General features: G+C 46.3%; 1 protein-coding gene across 7 annotated transcripts in view; it reads left to right on the top strand.

Moving 5' to 3' along the window:
- The window catches only part of LOC126470165 (cAMP-regulated phosphoprotein 21), a 1,039,480-nt gene that overhangs the window by 268,751 nt on the left and 749,483 nt on the right, over positions 1–21,246 (top strand). For all 7 annotated transcript variants that reach the window (XM_050097798.1, XM_050097794.1, XM_050097797.1 and 4 more), the window contains exon 3: positions 6,166–6,213. The gene's annotated coding sequence lies outside the window, so the exon portion shown is untranslated. The remainder of the gene's footprint in view (positions 1–6,165; positions 6,214–21,246) is intronic.

The following is a 21,246-nucleotide window of genomic DNA, read 5'->3' as shown; positions in this document are numbered from 1 at the left end:
TTAAGCTCGACGATCACCTTGGTATTATTTGAGAGGCGTAGTCTATGAGCCGGCACCGTCTCCCTTCCATGCATCGATAAATCACAGTACTACACTACATTGTAAAAGCTCTCATCACTGTTACCTACACGACACAGTAGATACGTGACACTTCATAAAATGTCGGAACAGAGGGGAACCACCTCCTCTATGACATTGCCCATCACGGCACTACGTATTAATACATCTGTTTTCAGCACTCATTTCCTCATCGCGGGACTGATTTCGACTTTTTAATGTGTCGTTGGGTGTAGGAAATTTACTGAATATCAGTCACTTCTTCTTCCGTGTGTATTTGCTTTTAGGAAGCTTTAATTGTCGAGTGCTATTAATAGTTCCATAGATTTCGTGTTTGTTTTGAACACAGTCAGAGAGTCCCTTTAGTCAACCATAGTGCCAGTAGTGCTAGTGTTTGTTTTCAATACAGTCCAGAGACAGGTAGTGCTATTTTCATTGTTTTCTACAAGAAGTGCCTAGCAACCACAGTTTAGTGAATAAACAGCCGCCTTTAGTGAATTAGCAGTCTAGTTAAAGGTTGATGAACTCTCTTCAGTAAATTGATTCCTTAGGATGGATAGGATGTGTGACTGCTGTGTACGGACGCAGGAGGAGCTGGCCACTGTTCGCGAACAGCTGAGCGTGTTGATGGCCGCGGTCAGCCGTCTTCAGGCTGCTGCCTCGGAGTGTAGCGGCAGTGGGGAGTCTGGTGCGTCGCAAGGTACACCCCAGGTGTTACATGCTTCACCCACTGTCCCTGCTGTCGAGACATCTTCGCGTGTACTGGGCGCGGTTGGGCCACCCTCTCCTCAAGGGGAGTGGCGGGTTCAGCGGCGTTCGCGGGGCACGAGGCGGAGGGTCAATGTGGAGGCTGGCCGTGTGGCATCGCCCGCTCTGCCTGTGAGTGGACATGTGGCTGCTCCTTCAGCAAGGTCCGAGCAGGCACACGGGGGGAGGGGTTTATTAGTTATTGGGAGCTCCAACGTTAGGCGGGTGATGGAGCCCCTTAGGGAAATAGCGGGAAGGTCGGGGAAGAAGGCCAGTGTTCACTTTGCTTGCCGGGGGGTCTCATCCGAGATGTGGAGAAGGCCCTACCGGCGGCGATAGAGAGCACTGGGTGCACCCGACTGCAAATTGTTGCTCAAGTCGGCACCAATGACTCCTGCCGTCTGGGTTCAGAGCTCATCCTCAGTTCGTACAGGCGGTTGGCGGAATTGGTGAAGGCGGAAAGCCTCGCTCGCGGGGTGAAATCAGAGCTAACTATTTGTAGTATCGCTCCCAGAACCGATCGCGGTCCTCTGGTTTGGAGCCGAGTGGAAGGCTTAAACCAGAGGCTCAGACGATTCTGCGGAGATCTGGGGTGCAAATTTCTCGACCTCCACTATCGGGTGGAGAAATGCAGGGTCCCCTGAATAGGTCAGGCGTGCACTACACACCGGAAGCGGCTACAAGGGTAGCGGAGTACGTGTGGAATGCACACGGGGGTTTTTTAGGTTAGATACTTCCCTCCCTAGGCCCGACAAGACGCCTCCTGAGACGCGGCAAGGTAGGAGTAGGCAAAATGCAACAGGGAATAACAATATTAATGTGCTAATAGTAAACTGCAGGAGCGTCTACAGAAAGGTCCCAGAACTGCTCTCATTAATAAACGGTCACAACGCCCATATAGTACTAGGGACAGAAAGTTGGCTGAAACCAGACGTAAACAGTAATGAAATCCTAAACTCAGATTGGAATGTATACCGCAGAGACAGGGTGGACAGTGAAGGGGGAGGCGTGTTTATAGCGATAAGAAGTGCAATAGTATCGAAGGAAATTGACGGAGATCCGAAATGTGAAATGATTTGGGTGAAGGTCACGGTTAAAGCAGGCTCAGACATGGTAATTGAATGTCTCTACAGGCCCCCTGGCTCAGCAGCTGTTGTGGCTGAGCACCTGAAGGATAATTTGGAAAATATTTCGAGTAGATTTCCCCACCATGTTATAGTTCTGGGTGGAGATTTTAATTTGCCGGATATAGACTGGGAGACTCACACGTTCATAACGGGTGGCAGGGACAAAGAATCCAGTGAAATTTTTTTAAGTGCTTTATCTGAAAACTACCTTGAGCAGTTACACAGAGAACCGACTCGTGGCGATAACATATTAGACCTTCTGGTGACAAACAGACCCGAACTATTTGAAAAAGTTAACGCAGAACAGGGAATCAGCGATCATAAAGCGGTTACGGCATCGATGATTTCAGCCGTAAATAGGAATATTAAAAAGGGTAGGAAGATTTTTCTGTTTAGAAAAAGTGACAAAAATCAGATTTCAGAGTACCTGTTGGCTCAACAGAAAAGTTTTGTCTCAAGTACAGATAGTGTTGAGGATCAGTGGACAAAGTTCAAAACCGTCGTACATAATACGTTAGATGAGTATGTGCCAAGCAAGATCGTACGAGATGGAAAAGAGCCACCGTGGTACAACAACCGAGTTAGAAAACTGCTGCGGAAGCAAAGGGAACTTCACAGCAAACATAAACATAGCCAAAGCCTTGCAGACAAACAAAAATTACGCGAAGCGAAATGTAGTGTGAGGAGGGCTATGCGAGAGGCGTTCAATGAATTCGAAAGTAAAGTTCTATGTACTGACTTGGCAGAAAATCCTAAGAAATTTTGGTCTTATATCAAAGCGGTAGGTGGGTCAAAACAAAATGTCCAGACACTCTGTGACCAAAATGGTACTGAAACAGAGGATGACATACTAAAGGCCGAAATACTAAATGTCTTTTTCCAAAGTTGTTTCACAGAGGAAGATTGCACTGTAGTTCCTTCTCTAGATTGTCGCACAGATGACAAAATGGTAGATATCGAAATAGACGACAGAGGTATAGAGAAACAATTAAAATCGCTCAAAAGAGGAAAGGCCTCTGGACCTGATGGGATACCAGTTCAATTTTACACAGAGTACGCGAAGGAACTTGCCCCCCTTCTTGCAGCGGTGTACCGTAGGTCTCTAGAAGAGCACAGCGTTCCAAAGGATTGGAAAAGGGCACAGGTCATCCCCGTTTTCAAGAAGGGACGCCGAGCAGATGTGCAGAACTATAGACCTATATCTCTAACGTCGATCAGTTGTAGAATTTTGGAACACGTATTGTGTTCGAGTATAATGACTTTTCTGGAGACAAGAATCTACTCTGTAGGAATCAGCATGGGTTTCGAAAAAGACGGTCATGTGAAACCCAGCTCGCGCTATTCGTCCACGAGACTCAGAGGGCCATAGACACGGGTTCACAGGTAGATGCCGTGTTTCTTGACTTCCGCAAGGCGTTCGATACAGTTCCCCACAGTCGTTTAATGAACAAAGTAAGAGCATATGGACTATCAGGCCAATTGTGTGATTGGATTGAGGAGTTCCTAGATAACAGGACGCAGCATGTCATTCTCAATGGAGAGAAGTCTTCCGAAGTAAGAGTGATTTCAGGTGTGCCGCAGGGGAGTGTCATAGGACCGTTGCTATTCACAATATACATAAATGACCTTGTGGATGACATCGGAAGTTCACTGAGGCTTTTTGCGGATGATGCTGTGGTGTATCGAGAGGTTGTAACAATGGAAAATTGTACTGAAATGCAGGAGGATCTGCAGCGAATTGACGCATGGTGCAGGGAATGGCAGTTGAATCTCAATGTAGACAAGTGTAATGTGCTGCGAATACACAGAAAGATAGATCCTTTATCATTTAGCTACAAAATAGCAGGTCAGCAACTGGAAGCAGTTAATACCATAAATTATCTGGGAGTACGCATTAGGAGTGATTTAAAATGGAATGATCATATAATGTTGATCGTCGGTACAGCAGATGCCAGACTGAGATTCATTGGAAGAATCCTAAGGAAATGCAATCCGAAAACAAAGGAAGTAGGTTACAGTACGCTTGTTCGCCCACTGCTTGAATACTGCTCAGCAGTGTGGGATCCGTACCAGATAGGGTTGATAGAAGATATAGAGAAGATCCAACGGAGAGCAGCGCGCTTCGTTACAGGATCATTTAGTAATCGCGAAAGCGTTACGGAGATGATAGATAAACTCCAGTGGAAGACTCTGCAGGAGAGACGCTCAGTAGCTCGGTACGGGCTTTTGTCAAAGTTTCGAGAACATACCTTCACCGAAGAGTCAAGCAGTATATTGCTCCCTCCTACGTATATCTCGCGAAGAGACCATGAGGATAAAATCAGAGAGATTAGAGCCCACACAAAGGCATACCGACAATCCTTCTTTCCACGAACAATACGAGACTGGAATAGAAGGGAGAACCGATAGAGGTACTCAAGGTACCCTCCGCCACACACCGTCAGGTGGCTTGCGGAGTATGGATGTAGATGTAGATGTAGATGTAGATGTGATGGTTGAAGGAAGTGATCCGGTGAGGTGAAAAACCTTATTAACTCTAACGTTGTATGTTTGATGGAGTAATTCCTGCAGGGGAATATAATTAGTGCTTTGGGGTCTATTTCCAACACCCTGCGATGGATCTTACATGTTTCATTTAGGACAATACCAACCTTGCTGGCTTGAAGAACGAGTATGTGCCAAAGGGACAGGAATATTCTCCAGCCAAGTGACAGACTCATAGAGCTGCTGGCCGTACTTTTGGAGAATTTGCATCTCTCGCCATCTAATTTACGAAGCAGATAATAGCGTGATGACAACTTTTTCTTGTTGTTAGTGCAGTGGTTTCGAAATGTTAGGGAGCGGTCCAGCATTACACCCAAATATTTAGGTTTATCAAATTGTTCAAATTCTTTTCCATTTCACTTGACTCCTATCTTCCGTGGTATTTCATAGTTTTTCGAATTAGAAGCACATGCCTGGGTTTTCAATGGACTTAATTTGAGATCTCACTCCCATCAAAATCCTTCTGTGTGTAGAGCGGCGTCATCTTACAAATTACTTAAATTCTTCCACAGAATAAAATTTGAAGTAGTTAACCTAATTCTAATCAGAGAGCCTTTATTACAAAAATTTCACTTGTATTCGGCATTATATGGTCCAATGTAGCACTGTAGGTCATTGGTTGCCTCTAGATTGTATAAGAAAAGTTATATAAACAATTCAACATAGGACTGGAGCGTAGCTTCGATTAATTTTATTCTTTTATTCTTTCATTTAGAAGACAAACACGTCCCAGAAGGACTAAATATGCAATATAGTGAAAATGTAAATGTCGCATGGCACTGCTGGCTGGAACATCCCACTGGGTGGGTTTAGCCGCTTGTCTGGAAGGGTGTTGGCCGGCCGAAGTGGCCGCGCGGTTCTGGCGCTGCAGTCTGGAACCGCGAGACCGCTACGGTCGCAGGTTCGAATCCTGCCTCGGGCATGGATGTGTGTGATGTCCTTAGGTTAGTTAGGTTTAACTAGTTCTAAGTTCTAGGGGACTAATGACCTCAGCAGTTGAGTCCCATAGTGCTCAGAGCAATTTTTTGGAAGGGTGTTCTTCCTCCGCGCTCACTGACCCCTTTCCTTCAGATATGTGAGGCTTGTGTCGTATGGCTTTTTTTTTTTATAATGTTGGTGAGTGTAATGGATGTGTTTATAGTGTAGCATCATATTTATGTTACAGAAAGGTGACAAGCAAGAAAGATGGAGACATCCAGTGTCAAAACCTAGGCTACTCCTCTCGAATAGCTCCAAAGGGGCTGCCGGATCAAATGTGACACACACTCTTACTTCACGAGACCCTGCCGAAGCGTTGGAGTTTAATCCAGGATCTTGGCGCAGAGACTGGTGATGGAGAACTGTACACCACCTACTCTCCTCCCTTTGCAATGAAAACTGCGTCCACCACCAGTATTCAAACTGGCTTACCTCCTAGTCGGGCGCCACCGCACAGTACAGCGTTAGAGATATCGGGAACGGAGGCACGTATGCAATATAGTGAACTGTTGGAATGAAACGGATTTCATGCCATCAGGCGTCTCCTTTCTGTACATTGCCACTGCTTAGTAACGTTCTTGCTATGAAATAAATTCAAAACGCTAGTAAATGATCTTATCGTATTTCGCACATTTTCCAGCAGGGATAAATTCTACCCCTGAACATGAAACGTTAGTTGCTACATTAACTGTATTATTTGTTTTCTTTTCAGATCGCTCCTGAGGAAAACCTGCGAAAAAGTTACGCCCTCTCCTTGCAGGTAAGTGAAGTAGTTGTCATTACACCACGGTATCAAACAGCGTGTGTAAAAGTATAATTCATGTGTTACACACTAGATCTTACCCGAGAGAATGATTATTTAATTATTTATAACGATACACTCCTTAACTGAGTGGTAACTTAAGGTCTAAAGTAACTGAATATCTTACACATTATCGTTTAATAGGAATTTCCTTTTGTCCTGCATGATGTGTACATGCAAACGAACGGAAAGGAGAGAGTTTACTAAGTTGCTCATTTATTTATTTATAAAACAAACTGTATCCTATACAGGTTGAGTCTTAAATGAGAAAAAATAATTCCAAGGGTTATATGCTGGCACACGTAATGAGTCAGGAATCGTTATTATTACTTTTTCCTTCTGGACTTACTGATTACAAGTTTGAGAAACAGTGTTACCCTTTCAACGAGTCACTGCAGCACTTCAGGATCTGGATATGACATTGTTCCACATATGTATCGTACGACTCACGTGAATCCTTGTTTAGCCGGCCGGAGTGGCCGTGCCGTTCTAGACGCTACAGTCTGGAACCGCGTGGCCACTACGGTCGCAGGTTCGAATCCTGCCTCGGGCATGGATGTGTGTGATGTCCTTAGGTTAGTTAGGTTTAAGTAGTTCTAAGTTCTAGGGGACTGATGACCACAGCAGTTAAGTCCCATAGTGCTCAGAGCCATTTGAACCATTTGAATCCTTGTTTGTATCAGTCGACGCTTGAAAGATAAGGGAGCAAGATGCAAGCAGTCTCATAACAACTTGTGAACCGCTCGTTGAAATCATGTGCAGTCTAGAGCCACTATAAGCTTTAGTTGTAAACCGAAAGAGCGACCGATAGTTGGAGGAAGAATATGGCATGCATGTCCTAAACAGCGGTATCACTCTAGCTGATACCCGCCACGCCAACTGAGGCTTCGCAGTTTTACTACCATGGAAACTTCCACAAACTGGGAATATACGGGCATGCATCTCATCTAAGGGCTGGTAAACGGATGAACAAAACTTGCAACGCAACTGTATCAAGAACGAAGTCCCATCAGGTGCTACTCATCAGCAAACACATTTTAGTCAGTGGTCATATTTCTGCCATTTCTAGGATTTAGTGGTCAGGAACTTACAATGCGGATAACGAGGAGAATTTTTTGCAAGCTTTTGTCGAGAACCAGCAGTACATTAGCAGAGTGAAAAAGCTGCATTGTGCAAGTACTACACAGATATAATTTCAGCATAGCCTGGACTTCTACAACTTATAAGTCATACGATGCCTATTTTACGGGCGTGGGTTTTAATGAATTATCATAATACACATGAGCGAACAGAATAAAACCTTTCCAACTCGGAAGTACTAAGGTACGAACAAAAGTAAAGTGTCAATATATGGTGCGGTATTATCGACAATTATTTAATAGCGTCACATGAGGTACATCCAAGACTGACGGGTCTCTTGGATGCTCCTTAACCACAACCGGAATTTTTGGAAGAAAGTTAAGCTATAGTACGATAATGTGGTACATGCATGATGCTGCCCTCACTCACTTCTTCGAAATAGAATGGTTGTGGAGATCCTGTGGTTTGGTCAGCTACGTAGGGACTTCAGAAAATAAATTATACATGTCGTTTCACGCTAAGGCCATTGCGCAACAAGAGTGGCGCATTGTCAGAAGAGTGTGAAATGGCAAGGAAACTGGAAACGTACTCCAGAAACGAAGTACGCCGGACTATACTAGTCATGTGTGCAAAACGTCTAAATGTCACTCAGATTCAACGTGAAATCCTGGCTGTATATAGACTAAATGCAGTGTCTCATTCAACTATAGCGAAATTGGCTAACAGTTTGACCCAGACCGTACAGATGTGGGAGGTAATGATTGGGTGGAATGGCCATCGACATGGACCACAGACGACAATGTCCTGGCAATAGAGGAACTGATCCACGGCAATCACAGAGTGATGAGGACGTTCACATAGCGGTTCTCGAATGGCTCCGTCACCAAGAAGCGAATTTTTATTGTAGAATCTGAACGATTAGTAGAACGTTCTGAGCGTTTTTTTACAGAGACTTGGTGATTTATGTTGAATAACAGTGTCAAATATCTGTGACACTTTGAAGTGTAGTGAAGTTACTTGGCCTACCGTAATAATGTGTAACTTACTTTTTGCAATGCCCCGTACATCGCTAGACCTTAATCCACTTGATTTCTTTTTATTAGTTCATGTGAAATTCTTAAATGATGGAGGAGAACGTTCTGACATTAATAAACTGCGACGCAGAAGACCAGACTCACATTGTACTAAGTGAACATAGCCGTGATGGATCGCTCAGTAAATCCATATCACGGAGAGTCGGTTTGCTGTGCACACCACGGCCGTCAATTTGAAAAATTTTTATGAAATGCCATTGCAGTTTCTACCTTATTTTCGATTTTTACGCTTGTATTGCATTCAGACTTCAACTTATCTAAGTATATTGTTGAAGAATACCCCTAGATTCGTCCTAAAATAGGGTTCTCGAATATTTGAAAATATGTTCTCTGGAGATATTGTGAGCTTATTTCAAAACGTTTGCCAATTGAAATTTACAGTAATTTTTGTTACGGAAAATCAGTCACATACACTATGGGATCAAGAGTGTCGGGGCAGGTACGTAACGCAGAATTGACCACTAGATGTCACGAGAGGCAGATCCGCCTTTATAAAATGAGGCGGGGAGTATTCTGTTGTCAGTGAGAACGCCTGAGTGTGCGAGGGAGTCGACAGCGAAGTGCACTACAGCGGACGTGGCTTCTGCAGCGCACGCGACAGGGTGAGGTGACGGCAGTAGCTTCGACGTGGCGTGTGCCTACCCGGAGTGTGCTTCCTCGTCCTACTTCAGGTGTAGCGTGGGCGCGCCCTCTTTTTAAAGGGGCGCTGAACTTATCGAAGGGTGTGGTGGTTCGCCTTCCGACGAGGCTCACCTCACCGGTGGCCTAGCCCGATCCCCCAAACGAAGACGACACGGCCTGCAAATACGGACGTGGACGTGGACGACTCATCGGAGGTGAACAGCGACACAGAGGACGCTCCTGCACTGCGCCGTTACTCCACCATATCCCAGGAGGTGTGGAAGAAAAGAAAGGCGGCGGCAGCTCTCTACCGCTTAGATCAGGAACAGAGAAGTGGCTCCATCGAGTCCCACAAGAAGCCATCTCCGGCGGGGAGTGAGTAACTATTTCAGACGAATTTAATAATTCTTGACTGCGTGTTTAAATACACTACTGGCTATTAAAATTGCTAACCCAGGAAGAAATGTAGATCATAAACGGGTATTCATTGGACAAATATATTATACTACAACTAACATATGATTACATTTTCACGCAATTATGGTGTGTACAGATCCTAAGAAATCAGTGCCCAGAACAACCACCTCTGGCCGTAATAACGGCCTTGATACGCCTGGGCATAGAGTCAAACAGAGCTTGGATGGCGTGTACAGGTACAGCTGCCCATGCAGCTTCAACACGATGCCACAGTTCATCAAGAGTAGTGACTGGCGAATTATGACGAGTCAGTTGCTCGGCCACTATTGACCAGACGTTTTCAATTGGTGAGAGATCTGGAGAATGTTCTGGCTAGGGCAACAGTCGAACATTTTCTGTATCCAGAATGGCCCTACAGGACCTGCAACATGCGGTCGTGCATTATCCTGCTGAAATGAAGGGTTTCACAGGGATCGAATGAAGGGTAGAGCCGCGGGTCGTAACACATTTGAAATGTAACGTCCACTGTTCGAAGTGCCGTCAGTGCGAACAAGAGGTGACCGAGACGTGTAACCAGTGGCACCCCATCCCATCATGCCGGGTGATACACCAGTATGGCGATGACGAATACATGCTTCCAATGTGCGCTCACCGCGATGACGCCAAACACGGATGCGACCACCATTATGCTGTAAACAGAACCTGGATTCATCCGAAAAAATTACGTTTTGCCAATCGTGCACCCAGGTTCGCAGGCGCTCCTGTCTGTGATTCAGCGTCAAGGGTAACCGCAGCCATGGTCTCCGAGCTGATAGTCCATGCTCCTGCAAACGTCGTCGAACTGTTCGTGCAGATGGTTGTTGTCTTGCAAACGTCCCCATCTGTTGACTCAGGGATCGAGACGTGGCTGCACGATCCGTTACAGCCGTGCGGATAAGATGCCTATCATCTCGACTGCTAGTGATACGAGGCCGTTGGGATCCAGCACGGCGTTCCGTATTACCCTCCTGAACCCACCGATTCCATATTCTGCTAACAGTCATTGGATGTCGACCAACGCGAGCAGCAATGTCACGACACAATAAACCACAATCGTGATATGCTACAATCCGACCTTTATCAAAGTCGGAACCGTGATGGTACGCATTTCTCCTCCTTGCACGAGGCACCACAACAACGTTTCACCAGACAACGCCGGTCAACTGCTGTTTGTGTATGAGAAATCGGTTGGAAACTTTCCTCGTGTCAGCACGTTGTAGGTGTCGTAACCGGCGCCAACCTTGTGTGAATGCTCTGAAAAGCTAATCATTTGCATATCACAGCATCTTCTTCCTGTCGGTTAAATTTCGCGTCTGTAGAACGTCATCTTCGTGGTGTAGCAATTTTAATGGCCAGTAGTGCACTTGGAAGTTCTCCATAGCACACGACATAATTCAGACCTTTATTGGGCACCTTTTCAATTAAATATTGATTTCCCGTGCGTGCTGCACGTAACCGAGCGTTGACGAAGTGTGGCTGATAAGACGACTACTGTTACGTCACAAGTTTGTTGTAGGGACCGTATATCTCGCTGGCCCCGGGCTCCAAGACGGAGGCTCACCCAGTCAGCAAGAAACCGCGAACAATCGCCGTATCGACTACTGTCGGCAAGAAGAGGGCGATGGCGGACACTTGAGTAGTGGGGCGCATATGGATGCAGATGGTGGCCAGAAAAGCCGCATCCCGCAACTCCGCTAGTGCTGGCGCAAGAGCAGAAGATGGCTGGGCGAAGGTGATGAAACGTGCGGCTCGTTCCACCCCAGCCACGAAAACCAAAGCGTCAATGAAGCCATCTGACAACCGCTTTATTGCGTTGACGGAACGTGGCCCCGCGCTGGAGCAGCCGCAAAACGAGCAGAGAAACACGATTGCTAATGCAGAATCTGTCAGCTCCCAACCGCCAACAACAACTAGGCGTCATGGGCTGAAGCCACCACTAATCAATCGTCTTTGAAATCAAAGACGATTATTAAGGATCCCTGCCTCGTCTGACGGAGTGTACAACAAGAGACCTCACTCTGAAGACGACCGGGCTGTACACCGTACGAAGATTACCGATGGGTGTCGAAGGAGTTATCGGATCTTTCGATGCCCTTCTATACACACACCACCGTGCCGGAAAAACTAATCGCTCCTGGTTATAGCTGTCGACAACATGGAGAAACGGAAGCTCTCTCAGGTGACGACTGTGGCCCGCACGTCAGTCACTGCCGAGCCACTGAGGCAGAACAGGGGAGATGTGAAGTGCTCGCACTGCCAGGGGGCGGAGCATGTGTCTCCCCACTGTTCCTTCCCCGACGCATGCGCGAAGCGCGAGGGCAACTACAACAGCCAGCTATGACCGCTGCCCAGGACGCATACACCCAAGTGCAAGAATTGTGGCGGAGCACACGTGGCAAGATACCGTGGGTGTGAATGTCTGAAAGCTGCGGCGGCTCGACAGCATGGAGAGCCGTACAAGCCGAGGATTGCCCTCTCCAAACGACGTCCGAGCCCAGGGGCGCGGGCACTGGAGCGGGCGGGCGCCGACGCTACGAAGACTGGTAGCACGACTGTCAACACCGCTTCTGCATCCGGAACCGGAAGAAGACGCATCAGAAAGCGCTCTCGTGATGGTACGCCGGACGGCTTGCGATTCGACGTGCCTAAGGAGAAAACTCGCTGGCAAACAGAAGACACCGAGACATCGGCAGGCGGCAGGAGCGCGACCGCTCCACCCGCCAGTCGCACTGATGCAGCTGCCGTCGACGTAGCTGCACTGTGGCGCACGAACGAGTCACACACTTCACCGAGACGCTTCAGCGAATCGTCGAGATCGTGGTGCCCAAGCAGCCACACCAGCTACCGCTGTGGCTGCTCCCGCCGACGTCCACGCCGGAGAGTAATGGAGACGGCACAGCACCTCGCTGGCATTGCAGGCAAAGAGAAAACGATGCAACCTGGGAAGGCGATCCTGGCGAAGCAAAAGAACGTGAATAAGCTACACACAAAAAAGATCCATGAGATACAAATGAACCTTTCTAAAGCTGCCTACGTCGACTGTTGGTGGTATCATTGTGAAGTGGAAACGCGAAGGATCAACCCAGCTAAACTACAACCAGGCAAACCTCATGTACTGAAGGACAAGGACAGTAACTAGACTTGCGTAGGATGACAGTAAAATATCGCATGAAATCAGAGGAAGGTACCATACATGAATTCCAAAGTGCTACCAGAATCCCAAATAGCACAATGATTATGCGTAAAGACTTAAAAAGACTGGGGTACAATGGTCGAGCAGCTCCTCATAAGCCATATAGTCAGCGCTAAACGACGTTTGAGGTGGTGTAAAGAGTGAAGACAGTGGACAGTGCATGACTGGAAACAAGTGATTTGGACTTACTGTATGAATCACACTACACCTTATGGCAGTACTATGGAAGGGTTTCGATTTGGTGACTGCCTGGTAGACGTTACCTGTACTCACGTATAACGCCAACAGTGAAGTACGGAGGAGGTCGCGTTAAGAGTATGGGGGGTGATTTTCGTTATTAAGGTATGGTTCCCTCATTGCGTTTAAGAAATCACTAAATGCGGAAGACTATGAACACAATTTACGGCATAGTGTTGTGCGTATAGTAGAGTAACAGTTCGGAGACTATCAGTTTTGTATCAGCATGACAGTGCACCCTGTCATAAAACAGAATGTCTAAGGCAATGGTTTGTGGACAGTAACATTCCTAAAATGGACCAGCTAGCCCAGAGTACCGATCTGAACCGATTGTAACACTTTTGGTATGAGTTAGAGCTCTGCACAACATCGCAGCGCTCCATATCTCACCCTATTTGGTTTCAGATCTTGAGGAAGAATGGGCTGCCATTCCTTCACAGACATTCAGGCGCCTCATTGAATGTGTCTCCATAACAGTTCATACCTCCATAAGGGCGAAGGGTGGCACACTCAGTATTAACTTCCACATACACCTGTCCGAATACTTTTGATCAGATAGTGTATTTAGCGAAAATGAACAAAAAATAATACATACAGAACCTATCAAAAACAGTAACAGAGTAGTAAGACGGGTCCAGTAGCTCAGGAATATAGAGGATGATTCAGCTGCCCCTACCGATGTCGCTTTACACAACCTGCAATGAAATATCTGGTCTTCAGAAACCACGTGCAGAATTTTCATAATCTCTCGCTCGGTACGCACAAACCAGTCAGTCCTACAGAAAAAAATGAATAGAAACTTTCGTAGGAAATTTAATATTGTTAAATTTCGTACTGGGATACGTTTCCGCTGGAGGCTACGGTTTTCGAGTTAGCCACGAAAAACTTACAAAAGTGACGTTGAAACGCATCCCCATCCTCACACTCACCACTCACCTGTTAAGATTTCTAGTAGGTTGTTAGTGGCACTCCCCCATCGTACAAAAATTTCCGACTACGCGAACTATTCCGGATATTCGAAGTCTTTGGTTCCTATTTATTGAGTTATTTCGTTAATGTTATTAATTTCAACGTGCCCGTGAGTCTAATGAACGAAAAACTTTTTTCGTTCAAGTTACGCTAAAACTAATTATGTTGAGAATTCAATCGAAACTTAACCCTTACAAGTACAGTAGTTTCGTAGTCAGAAGGTTTGACGAATACAAGGATGTAATTTTTTGAAAGATTTTATGATGCCTTCAGCTGGCCAATCTCTTTATTTCAAGTACTATTGTACAATTTCGGCCTTAGGCCACTTTCAAGTATTTTATGGATGATTTTGCAACAACAGCTCGAAGGTAATGTGCCCCTAAAATAGCGTAAAACGTCTCGGATTTATTTTATGAGCATAACATGGAGTCATAGGAGCAACAAGAAACATGGCATAATTTTCTACTAAAAATCATCCATAAAATACTTGAAAATGACCTAAGGCAGAAATTGTACAATCGTTCTTCTTTAAATAAAGAGATTAGCAGCGAAGGCATCATTAAATCCTTCAAAAAATTCATCACAGCTGCAGACCCTGTCGCATTGAGAATTAAAGGTTGTAATTGTTTACTTAATGCTGTTAATATTCACAAAATCGTTAGTTAAAATTTACACAAACGTTAATTTTCAGTTTGTTAGTGCTCGACTAAGCCGGTTGCGTAATACGGCCAGTCAGTGAAAAGCAAAAAGGATCGAATGTGCATTCGCAAATTTTTGTACAGTGGTAGGAGAGAGTGCCATAAACAACATTGTACTGTATTGTATTGTATGTGAACCGGGGGCTAGAAACGACAGAGAGCTCCGTCCCCGTCGCAGCAGCAGTGGTCCACAACCCCACAAAGACTACCGCAGTCCAGTTCACCCCTCCGCCGCCCCACATCGAACCACTCTTTCAGTGTTATCGCCGACATAGTGTAGCTGAGGCGGAATAAGGGGAACCAGCCCACATTCGCCGAGGCAGATGGAAAACCGCCTAAAAACCATCCACAGACTGGCCGGCTCACCGGACCTCGACACAAGCCCGCCGGGAGGGTTCGTGCCGGGGACCAGGCGCTCTTTCCCACTCCGGAAAACCGTGCGTTAGACCGCACGGCTCACCGGGCGGGCCATGAGCAACATACTCGAAATCCTGAACTGTGAGGTCTGAGTGTGGGAGCGGAGGTGTATTTGAAAGTCACTTTTGTACATTCTTCTTGAATAACATGAAAACTACGGCTTCTAGCGAAAACATATCCCAGTACAAAATTTTACTACTTTAATTTCCTACAAAAAGGTCCGGTCTCATTTTTTTTTGTGTAGAACTTACAGCATGCGTGTAGCGAGCGAGAGAATATGAAAATCTCGCGCGTGGTTTTCGAAGGCCGCATTTAACATTGCAGATTACATAAAAAGGCATCGCTAGGGGCAGCTTAGTCACACAGTGTACATTAGAGGTCATTAAAATTGCAGCACTATAAAGACAGCATTCAACAAACATAAAATTGGCATAAAGAGTAGTCCGTACTTGTATATGCAAAAAATGGTTCAAATGGCTCTGAGCACTATGGGAATTATTGTATATGCAAATGATTAGCATTTCAACTCAACTGTCGCCCAGCTGTCGCCTGATACACGCCTGCAAAGCAGCAAGTTACGTATTTAGATTTTTCTGTGTTTTGTTAGTAATATTTCTTAAACTCCGAATCTGTTTTTTTTTATTTAAGAGGTGTAATCAACCGTTTTTCTAACTATAAAGTGAAGTCAGCCAGTCCATAGCACAGTTTCAGTTTCTTCTGAACAGCTAGGTACACAGCCTTCATTGATGGCACAGCAGGAGGCTAGCAACGGTGGCGGATAATCTGGCGCGTCGCATGGTGCACCTGTTTCGCCACTCTGGCTCTGCTGCAGAGGCATCTCGCAGTGTGCCCGACGGGTGGATCCGCCCTCACAGCAGGGCTAGTGGCGGCTGGTAAAACATTTGCATTGCTCGAGGTGGAGAACAGATTAGTCCAGTCCAATGGTGCTCAAAAAGGCAAAATAGAGGAAAGTTTAGTAGCAGTTTTTTTACAAGTTCTATAAATGTTTCCGAGGGTTCTGATTCAGAATTTTCAAAGCCTCGCGAAAATTTAGGCCCGAAAATGGTTCCAAAATGGAAAAAAAACACGAAGAAATGAAATTTTTTTGGGAATTTCGCTTATAACTAGGAAAGGACACAGTTTTCGGCAACATTGACATTTCTGAAAATAAAGAGTATAAAATTTCCCACAAAGTACGTCTGAGTTGCTTTTTTCGGCAGATCAACTGTATATCGTGTAGTGCCATGAGGCTTTTCGCGGATGATGCTGCTGTATACAGAGGGGTCGCCACGCTAGGAAATTGTAGTGAAATGCAGAAGAAATGCAGAGGATCGCAGTGCAGTCGGTGGCAATTGACCCTCAATATAGACAAATGTAATGTATTGCGAATACACAGATAAAATAATCCTTCAGTGTAAGACTACAAAATTGTAGAACAGTTGCTGGAAGCAGTTACTTTCATGAAATATCTAGGAGTATGCGTACTGAGCGATTTGAAGTGGATCGACCACTTAAAATTATTCGGGAGCTAGGCAATGCCATACTGAGATCATTGGAAGATTTCTCAGAAAATGTAGTACATCAACAAAGTAAGTAGCTTACAAAACACTCGTTCGACCACTAGTCGAATATTGATCCTGAATATGGGATCGGCACCAGGTAGGACTGATAGGGGAAATAGAGAAGATCCAAAGAACAGCAGCGCGTTTCGTTACAGATTCATTTAGTAATCGCGAAAGCGTCACGGAAACATTCAGCCACCTCCAGTGGCAGATGCTGCAAGAGAGGCGTTCTGCATCACAGTATGGCCTACTATTAAAGTTCCGAGAGCGTACATTCCTAGAAGAGTCAACAGATGTATTGCTTCCTCCTACATATATCTCGCGAAAAGATCGTGAAGATTAAAGAGATTCGTGCTCACACACAGCAATCGTTCTTCCCTCAAGCCAAAAGCGGCTGGAACAAATTAAGGGTAAATTGACTCTTGTACACAAAGTACTCTCCCCCACACACCGTAAGCTGGCTTGCGGAGTACAGATAAAGATGTAGATCCGCATCAGGTCGGATTAAAGGAAAACATCGAAGCAATTCAGAGGCGGCCTGCTAGATTTGTTACCGCTAGGTTCAGACAACACATAATTATTACTGAGATGCTTCGCAAACTTAAATCGGAACCCCTGGAGGGGAGGTGACATTCTTATCGAGGAACATTGTTGAGTAAATTTAGAGGACTGGTAATTGACGCTGACTGGAGAACGATTCTACTGCCGCCAATGTACATGACCACAAAGATAAGATAAGATAAGAACATTAAGGCTCGTAAGAAGACATATAGTCAGTCGTTTTTCCCTTGCTCTATTTGCGAGTGGAACTGGAAAGGTAATGACTAGTAATGGTATAGGGTGCCCCCGCCATGCAACGTATGGTGGTTTGCGGAGTATGTTCATAGATATACACTCCTGGAAATTGAAATAAGAACACCGTGAATTCATTGTCCCAGGAAGGGGAAACTTTATTGACACATTCCTGGGGTCAGATACATCACATGATCACACTGACAGAACCACAGGCACATAGACACAGGCAACAGAGCATGCACAATGTCGGCACTAGTACAGTGTATATCCACCTTTCGCAGCAATGCAGGCTGCTATTCTCCCATGGAGACGATTGTAGAGATGCTGGATGCAGTCCTGTGGAACGGCTTGCCATGCCATTTCCACCTGGCGCCTCAGTTGGACCAGCGTTCGTGCTGGACGTGCAGACCGCGTGAGACGACGCTTCATCCAGTCCCAAACATGCTCAATGGGGGACAGATCCGGAGATCTTGCTGGCCAGGGTAGTTGACTTACACCTTCTAGAGCACGTTGGGTGGCACGGGATACATGCGGACGTGTGTTGTCCTGTTGGAACAGCAAGTTCCCTTGCCGGTCTAGGAATGGTAGAACGATGGGTTCGATGACGGTTTGGATGTACCGTGCACTATTCAGTGTCCCCTCGACGATCACCAGTGGTGTACGGCCAGTGTAGGAGATCGCTCCCCACACCATGATGCCGGGTGTTGGCCCTGTGTGCCTCGGTCGTATGCAGTCCTGATTGTGGCGCTCACCTGCACGGCGCCAAACACGCATACGACCATCATTGGCACCAAGGCAGAAGCGACTCTCATCGCTGAAGACGATTCGTCCCTCCATTCACGCCTGTCGCGACACCACTGGAGGCGGGCTGCACGATGTTGGGGCGTGAGCGGAAGACGGCCTAACGGTGTGCGGGACCGTAGCCCAGCTTCATGGAGACGGTTGCGAATGGTCCTCGCCGATACCCCAGGAGCAACAGTGTCCCTAATTTGCTGGGAAGTGGCGGTGCGGTCCCCTACGGCACTGCGTAGGATCCTACGGTCTTGGCGTGCATCCGTGCGTCGCTGCGGTCCAGTCCCAGATCGACGGGCACTTGCACCTTCCGCCGACCACTGGCGACAACATCGATGTACTGTGGAGACCTCACGCCCCACGTGTTGAGCAATTCGGCGGTACGTCCACCCGGCCTCCCGCATGCCCACTATACCCCCTCGCTCAAAGTCCGTCAACTGCACATACGGTTCACGTCCACGCTGTCGCGGCATGCTACCAGTGTTAAAGACTGCGATGGAGCTCCGTATGCCACGGCAAACTGGCTGACACTGACGGCGGCGGTGCACAAATGCTGCGCAGCTAGCGCCATTCGACGGCCAACACCGCGGTTCCTGGTGTGTCCGCTGTGCCGTGCGTGTGATCATTGCTTGTACAGCCCTCTCGCAGTGTCCGGAGCAAGTATGGTGGGTCTGACACACCGGTGTCAATGTGTTCTTTTTTCCATTTCCAGGAGTGTAGATGTAAAGATATTTTAATGCCGGTCACATGAAGCTCCAAAGAAACTGGTATAGGCACGCGTATTCAAATACAGAGATATGTAAACAGGCAGAATACAGCGATGCTATCGACAACGCCTATACAAGACAACAAGTGTCTGGCGCAGTTGTTAGATCGGTTACTGCTGCTACAGTGGCAGGTTAGCAAGATTTAGGGATTTTCCCATACGACTATTTCACGAGTGTTCCGTCAATATCGGCAATCCGGTAAAATCTCCGACATCAATGCGGCCGGAAGAAGATCCTGCAAGAACGGGACCAACCATGACTGAAGAGAATCGCTCAACGTGACACAAGCGCAACCCTTCCGCAAACTGCTGCAGATTTCAATGCTGGGTCAGCAACAAGTGTCAGCGAGCAAACCATTCAACGAAACATCATCGACATGGGCTTTCAGAGATCAAGGCCCACTCGTATACTCTCGATGATGCACGACTCGCCTGGGCCTGTAAACACCGACATTGGACTGTTGATGCCTGGAAACATGTTGCCTGGTCCGACGAGTCTCGTTTCAAATTGTATCGAGCAGATGGACGTGTACGGGTGTGGAGGCAACCTCATAAATCCATGGACCCTGCTTGTCAGTAGGGCATTGTTCAAGCTGGTGGAGGCTCTGTAATGGTGTCGGGCGTGTGCAATTGGAGTGATGTGGGACCTCTGATACGTCTAGATACGACTCTTACAGGTGGCACGTACGTAAGCATCCTGTCTGATCACCTGCATCCATTCATGTCCATTGTGCATTGCGACGGACTTGGCAATTCCAAAAGAACAATGCGACATACTACACGTCCAGAATTGCTACAGAGTGCCTCCAGGAACATTATTCTGAGTTTACACACTTCCGCTGGCCACCAAACTCCCTAGACATGAACATTATTGAACATACTTGGGATGCCTTGCAACGTGCTGTTCAGAAGAGATCTCCATCACCTCGTACTCTTACGGATTTATGGAAAGCCCTGCAAGATTTATGGTGTCAATTCCCTCCAGCACTACTTCAGACATTAGTTGAGACCATACCACGTCTGGTTGCGGCACATCTGCGTGCTCTCGGGGGCCCTACAACGATATTAGGCAGGTGTACCAGTTTCTTTGGCTATTCAGTGTATTTTAAAGGCAACACGTGACACTTTGTAAGAAGAAAGCACAACAGACCACTAAAACAGTGACATGTTGAGAGAGAAATAGAAGGCGAATGCGAACTCCACCGACAAATTCGGAGATTGTTCAGAGATATTTTATGAGTATCCCGGTAGAAGAGACCGTGGACTCCGGGAACTCATTATACAATATTAGCACTTATTACACCCATGTATCTTTTTATCTGCATTGGACTGGAGAGTCCTATAGACCACCTGCATCAGCAACCGTAGTAGTTGAGCGCCTCAGAGAGAACCTGCAGAACGTCGTGAAGAAGTTTCGTGATCATACTATTGTAATAGGGGGAGACTTCAATCTACCAGGTATAGAATGGGATAGTCACACAATCAGAACTGGAGCCAGGGACAGAGACTCTTGTGACATTATCCTGACTGCCTTGTCCGAGAATTACTTCGAGCAGATAGTTAGAGAACCAACTCGTGAAGCTAACGTTTTAGACCTCATAGCAACAAATAGACCGGAACTTTTCGACTCCGTGAATGTAGAAGAGGGTATCAGTGATCATAAGTCAGTGGTTGCATCAATGACTACAAGTGTAATAAGAAATGCCAAGAAAGGAAGGAAAATATATTTGCTTAACAAGAGTGATAGGGCACAAATCGCAGAATATCTGAGTGACCACCATCAAACGTTCATTTCTGAGGAAGAGGATGTGGAACAAAAATGGAAAAAATTCAGAAACATCGTCCAGTACGCCTTAGATAAGTTCGTACCGACTAAGGTCCAAAGCGAGGGGAAAGATCCACCGTGGTATAACAATCATGTACGAAAGGTACTACGGAAACAAAGAAAGCTTCATCATAGGTTTAAGAGTAGTCGAATCATAGCTGATAAGGAAAAGCTGAACGAAGCGAAAAAGAGCGTAAAGAGAGCAATGAGAGAAGCATTCAACGAATTCGAACATAAAACATTGGCAAACAATCTAAACAAGAACCCTAAAAAGTTTTGGTCATATGTAAAATCGGTAAGCGGATCTAAATCCCCTATTCAGTCACTCGTTGACCACGATGGAACCGAAACAGAGGACGACCGAAGAAAGGCAGAAATACTGAATTCAGTGTTCCGAAACTGTTTCACTGCGGAAAATCGTAACACGGTCCCTGACTTCAGCCGTCGCACGGACGCCAAAATGGAAAATATTGAAATAAACGATAT

This window comes from Schistocerca serialis, chromosome 3 (assembly GCF_023864345.2).
Source record: "Schistocerca serialis cubense isolate TAMUIC-IGC-003099 chromosome 3, iqSchSeri2.2, whole genome shotgun sequence".
Taxonomy (NCBI): domain Eukaryota; kingdom Metazoa; phylum Arthropoda; class Insecta; order Orthoptera; family Acrididae; genus Schistocerca; species Schistocerca serialis.
This window is presented reverse-complemented; position numbering and strand designations above follow the sequence as displayed.